This window comes from Aegilops tauschii, chromosome 5 (genome assembly GCF_002575655.3).
Source record: "Aegilops tauschii subsp. strangulata cultivar AL8/78 chromosome 5, Aet v6.0, whole genome shotgun sequence".
In the NCBI taxonomy this organism is placed as follows: Eukaryota; Viridiplantae; Streptophyta; class Magnoliopsida; order Poales; family Poaceae; genus Aegilops; species Aegilops tauschii.
The window spans coordinates 236,527,545-236,533,731 of NC_053039.3; the positions used below are offsets into that span (position 1 = coordinate 236,527,545).

At 44.2% G+C, this 6,187-nt stretch overlaps 1 long non-coding RNA gene across 1 annotated transcript; it reads right to left on the reverse strand.

Moving 5' to 3' along the window:
• Positions 1-2,723: 2,723 nt before the first annotated feature.
• LOC109732576 (uncharacterized) lies at positions 2,724-5,898 on the reverse strand. The gene is made up of 3 exons (XR_002225423.4): positions 5,500-5,898; positions 5,195-5,415; positions 2,724-3,767 (listed from the first exon to the last, which is right to left on the reverse strand). It is a non-coding gene; the product is annotated as an uncharacterized lncRNA (long non-coding RNA).
• Between the last annotated feature and the right edge of the window lie 289 nt (positions 5,899-6,187).

The window sequence follows — 6,187 nt, forward strand, 5'->3', positions numbered from 1 at the left end:
TATTCCGGACTGAGCAAGCGTCTTTATCTTGCTCATGAGTTGACGAACTTCCGCACTATCGTCTTCCTCGAGACATCGAGGGCGCCAGTTGTGGCGTTTCTTCAATGGAACACTTGTGAACTCGGGAAGGCCCCTCCGAACTGGGTCTGGAAGTGCGACGTCCTCAATATAGAACCATTCGGACGGCCACTCTTCGGATGCCTTCCTTGGTGTGCCGGATAGGTATCCGGTCTCGGCGATGCGCCATATTTCGGCTCCGCCAACTTCGAATATCGATCCCTCGTGGTTGCGCGGGACGAGACAGAATAATTTTCTCCACAATTCAAAATGGGCCTCACAACCCAGGAATAGCTCGCAAAGGGCGACGTAACCCGCGATGTGTAGGATGGAGGCCGGCGTAAAGCTGTGGAGTTGGAGGCCATAATACTCCAGAAGCCCGTGAAGGAATGGATGAATTGGAAAACCGACACCTCTCAGCAGATAGGGGACGAAGCACACTCGTTCCCCCCGGATGGATTGGGGAAATCTTCGGCCTGAGCCCCGCCATCGAAGATGGTCAATCCTGCTCGAACAGGGACCAAACCCACGGGAGGAAGAAATCCCTGCGTTTGCAGCTTCTCCAGCTGACTATGGGATACGGAGCACCTCTCCCACTCGCCTTTTTCTGGGCCGCAGGGACGGGAAGAGGAGCTAGGAGTGCCGGCCATGTTGGAATGGTCTTTCCTGGCGATCTCTGAGGATTTTTCTGTGTGGTGCCTAATGGATCTGAGATCCAATCCCTTAAATAGACTCTCCTTTTCATGGCCAGGGTGTTATGTGCAAAAATGCCCTAACCTCTCGTATTCGCCTGACACGTAGAAGCCGAAGTTGTGGATGCATAGAAGACGAGAAGGGAAACATTAAATGGAACGCCGAATACATCTCGCTGAAGTCATCGGAGGAGGAACCCGCCTTGCAATGCCGAAGACAATCTATGAGCCGAACACCTCGTCATTGAAGACTAGTTCGAGGGCTACTGAGGGACTCCTGTTAACCATGGGCCGGACTGATGGGCTGTGAAGATATCAAGACCGAAGACTGCACCCGTGTCCGGATGGGACTCTCCTTGGTGTGGAAGGCAAGCTTGGCGATCGAACGTGTAGGTTTCTCCCTCTGTAACCGACCTCATGTAACCCTAGATCCTCCCGGTGTCTATATAAACCGGAGGACTTAGTCCGAAGAGATATACTCATTACCATAGTCATACAGGCTAGACTTCTAGGGTTTAGCCATCTCGATCTCGTGGTAGATCAACTCTTGTAATACTCATATTCATCAAGATCAATCAAGCAGGAAGTAGGGTATTACCTCCATAGAGAGGGCCCGAACCTGGGTAAACATCGTGTCCCCTGTCTCCTGTTACCATCGACCTTAGACGCACAGTTCGGGACCCCCTACCCGAGATCCGCCGGTTTTGACACCGACAATGACGTCCTCGCCTTGTCGATCCAGCAAGAGGGGCGAAGTAGTAGATGAGTTCCGGCAGCACGACGATGTGGTGATGGTGGTGGTGAAGAATAATCTCCGTAGGGCTTCGCCAAGCACAACAGAAACTAGACGGAGGATAAACTAGAGGGGACGAGGTTGCCGGCACACGGCTTGGTGAATCTTGATGTGTTCCGGGTGCTAGCCCTGCCCCTCTATTTATATGTTGAGCCCTAGGGTCGTTTCTTGGAGAAAGAGCCTCCTCAAAGTTGGTTTAACCCGCAAGGCAAGAGTCCTTATCGGACTCCAGGACCAGACGCCAGGGTCCTTGGCGTCTGGTCCTAGACGGCAGGGTCCGTGGCGTCTGGCCCCTAGCCTCCGCAAAACTTCCTTTTGCACCTTCCTAAAGCCCCGTGGGCTTTACCCTTGGCCCAAATAAAGTGTTCTCATACCCGAACATTTCGGGAAACATCCGAAACCCCTTCCGAAGACCAAACACTATTATCCCATATATCAATCTTTACCTCCGGACCATTCCGAAGCTCCTTGTCATGTCCGTGATCTCATCTTGGACTCCGAACAACATTCAGTCACCAACATACATAACTCATATAATACTATATCGTCAACAAATGTTAAGCGTGCGGACCCTACGGGTTCAAGAATGATGTAGACATGATCGAGACGCTTCTCTAATCAATAAACAATAGCGGGACCTGGATTCCCATATTGGTTCCTATATATTCCACGAAGATATTTATTGCTCGAACCTTTATGACAACATACGTAGTTCCCTTTGTCCGTCGGTATGTTACTTGCCCGAGATTTGATCGTCGGTATCTCCATACCTAGTTCAATCTTGTTATTGGCAAGTCTCTTTACTCATTCCGTAATACATCATCCCGTAACTAACTCCTTAGTCACTTTGCTTGCAAGCTTCTTGTGATGCTGTATTACTGAGAGGGCCCAGAGATACCTCTCTGTCATACGGAATGACAAATCCCAATCTCGATTCATGACAACTCAACAGACACCTTTGAAGATACCTGTAGAGCACCTTCATGATCGCCGAGTTACGTTGTGGCGTTTGATGGCACACAAGACATTCCTCCGGAGTCCGGGAGTTGCATGATCTCATGGTCGAGGAAACATGTATTTGACATTAAGAAAGCAGTAGCAATAAACTGAACGATCATATGCTATGCTAACGGTTGGGTCTTGTCCGTCACATAATTCTCCTAATGATGTGATCCTGTTATGAAGTGACAACACATGTCCATGGTTAGGAAATCTTAACCATCTTTGATCAATGAGCTAGTCTAGTAGAGGCTCACTAGGGACACGGTATTTGTTTATGTATCCACACATGTATTTAAGTTTCCGATCAATACAATTATAGCATGAATAATAAACCTTTATCATAAATAAGGAAATATAATAATAACAACTTTATTATTGCCTCTAGGGCATATTTCCATCACTTCTTGGTATAGTTTCTTCTCGAAACATATATATTTTCTATGCTACGCAGATACTTGTCGGTGAAGTTTATGTCAAACTTCTCGTTAGAATATAGCATTCTCCTCGATACGTCTAGGACTATTTCTCTATGTGTGCACTAGCAAACAAATCAGCCCCATACTATTTCATACAACAATCTCCAAAACCCAAGGGGGGCAAGACATTGCACCAACAATCTCCCCCTTTTTGGACAACTGTTGATAAACCAATAAACACCAAAGAGTAGATAAAATGTAGGCGGTAACATGCAGAAAGTAAATACTATGAATAACTTCGAAGATAAAGTATGTTCACCCTAAATGTATGCAGCTCTAGAAGAAATTGAATTCTGAAACCTTGCATATGTAATAATGAAAACAATAGAGGGATATTTATATCTTCGGATGATGGGTTGCTTTCATAAAGAAAATAAAAAAATCATTTCAATGCACTCAGTGAACTCTGATGAAATGATTCGTGCAAAACAAGGTTTTGAGAGAATATGGCAGGAGTTCACAATAGTTTTGTCACGACCCGAATTTGGTAGAATCCAAGTATCTGTGCTTATTGTGTTATCCCTGGATCATAGCTAGCACACACAGTAACAAGAATAATATCAGTAAGACATACATCATTCTACTACAACGGTAGATCCAGATATATATAAATCATACCTTAGGCACAACTCAAGATAGCACATAATACAACGGAATTATACGTAGTCGCTAAGTTAGGGCTCCATCAACGCCACTGGGCTCGTTGAGTGTAGACCATAACCCTATCGTCTCTTAATCTGTCGAGATCTGCACATAATAGGTGCAGATGAGTACGTGGAATGTACTGGCAAGATGCAAAGATAAGTATAACAGAATATAAATATACATACATACATACATATATATATATATATATATATATATAAGCATTGTTGGAGGTTTCCTTTGCATAAAACCAATTTTCTTCTATGCTAATTTTTTATAGACTTTCCTTCAAATACTTTTTGGTATAAAAGGTTGGATTGAGACTTTGGATATACGCACCAAAGCTCATTCTCCGATTTTGGTAAAACATACATATATGGTTGAAGTGAAACACATTCACTGTGCTCAATCCTCAACCTAACCCTTAAAACAGATGTTTAGAAATGAGAGGGGATATTCTTCTTCAGTCCAAGTCTTCAGTTGCTCAAATTTGCCCATAACCGGAGGCGCGGCTAAGCGATTAGGTTTAACCCTCTGCAGAGGTCGTACACGTTCCCTACATGACACAACCAACTTTGTTTATCGTTACACACTTGCAACTGCAACTTGCCTGAGTTCTCCAAGAGCAAATATTCTACTCTGGGTCGTCTCTCCTTCTCTATATGGTATATCTAACGGTAAAAGAAAAAAATACTTCAACACCCAACAAAATCCAAATGAGGATCCAATAAAAACACAAATTATTTGATTGCCACTACGATAATTTCTAGGGCATGGTTAGGGTTGATATAGGATCAAGTTTGGTCTTGAGGGAAACATGACATAGTCATATCCTAGAGTTGGATCTAGTTGATACTAGGTGAAGATCATGGTTTGATAGAAGTAGATTTGTGAGGCAAGGTTCTGTGACAATTTCATAATGGGTTTGTTCGGAATATTTGACTTGCTTAAACGAAAATGGGTATGACATAGGTTTCAAGACAAAGAATTAAATTCTTAATCTTGTAACTCCAATTTTTTTGTGGTGATATCAAATGACCAGAGAGGTTCCCTAGGGTTGAACCTAAGAGATTTATCTGAGGATTAAATTTTAGTTCAACGAAGTTATTTAACGATGATAAAAAGGTCAAATTAAGGTGTTGATGATAAAACATTGGCTAAAATATGTTGGAAAATTAATCCATCAGTTCCAAAAGAAAGGTTAGGTCCTAAGGTCCAACTTTCATATATAAAACATCTTTATACGATTTACAGAATAAAAGATATAGCCGAAATACTCAAATTCTTGTTTAAATCAATACTAAATTTTAGTTTGCTCAAAAGTGAAATTACATATTTTTATAAAAAAACTGGTTCCAACGAATCCGAGGACATCTTATTTGTTAAAATCGGACATACGGTTTAGGAGATATGAATTTCCAAAGTTATGGTGTTTTTCTGAAAATCAATACGAGATTAAGAAATAGTCTGCACGTGCCCAATTCTGAATGGCTGATATCTCTTTTGAGAGAATAGGGCTTGCTGCTTACGGGGATAGATGGCCGACGACGTAAGGCAACATCGGCGGCTCTGGTTTGTGGGATTCCGACAGTCTCCGGTGACGAAGGCAAGGTGGACGGCGGAGAGGAGGCGAAGGAGGACTTGAGGGACGTGGAGGTGGGCTCGGCCTCGTCCTCGGGCGCGGTACAGAAGACGCCGGAGTTGCGTGGAACTCCGGTGGGTCGTGTTCTTCACGGAGGTGGTGCTCCGGCTAGATGTTTGAGGGAAAGAACTTGTTAGGGAATTCGCACAGAAATAACTCGCCCAGGGAAGAAGTTTGAGCGTGAGGGCTTACTGGAGAGGTCCCGAGCTTCAACGCAAGAAGACAGCAGTGCTCGGCTCCGGCGAGCAATTGCTCGGGAATCGAAGGGCGTTGGAGAGGGTTTCGTTGACTGGGAGATGTGGAGGAGAAGAGAGGTTCCTCGGGAACCCTTTTATAGCATAGGGGAGAGCTGGAACGGGGCGGGGCATCGTCAATGTTAAGGGCATCAATGGCAGCCATTTCCTGTGTGGTAATGGCCATTAGGGCGTGCATTAAGGCGCACTACTACAGGTGAGGGGTCGTGGGAGACGAGGGGAACCGATTCAGGAGGTCAACGGGTGCGGGGGAAAGGAAGCGTTGGGCGCAGCCGCTGTATGCCATAGCGGCTCCTGTGGTGAACGTGAGGAGGAAGAAGACCTCCTGTACGTGTACGTGAGGAGCTGGGCTGTTGGAGTTGGTTGGGACTAGCCCAATTAGTTTTAGGACTAATAAACTATTTATTTTTTGTGTGCGCGCAAAAAGTTTAATTATAGCAGGAATTAAAATATTCGTGTTTACCTATTTATTATTTCAATTCCACGCACATTAAGTTTAGAATTCAATAATCTTATTTTCATGCACAAACTTGTTTTAATAATGCCTTATGGGCTTCATAATTTCCCCAACATATGTCTGAGGGTTTTATGCATACCCAAATGACTAACAAGAAATATTGAATATT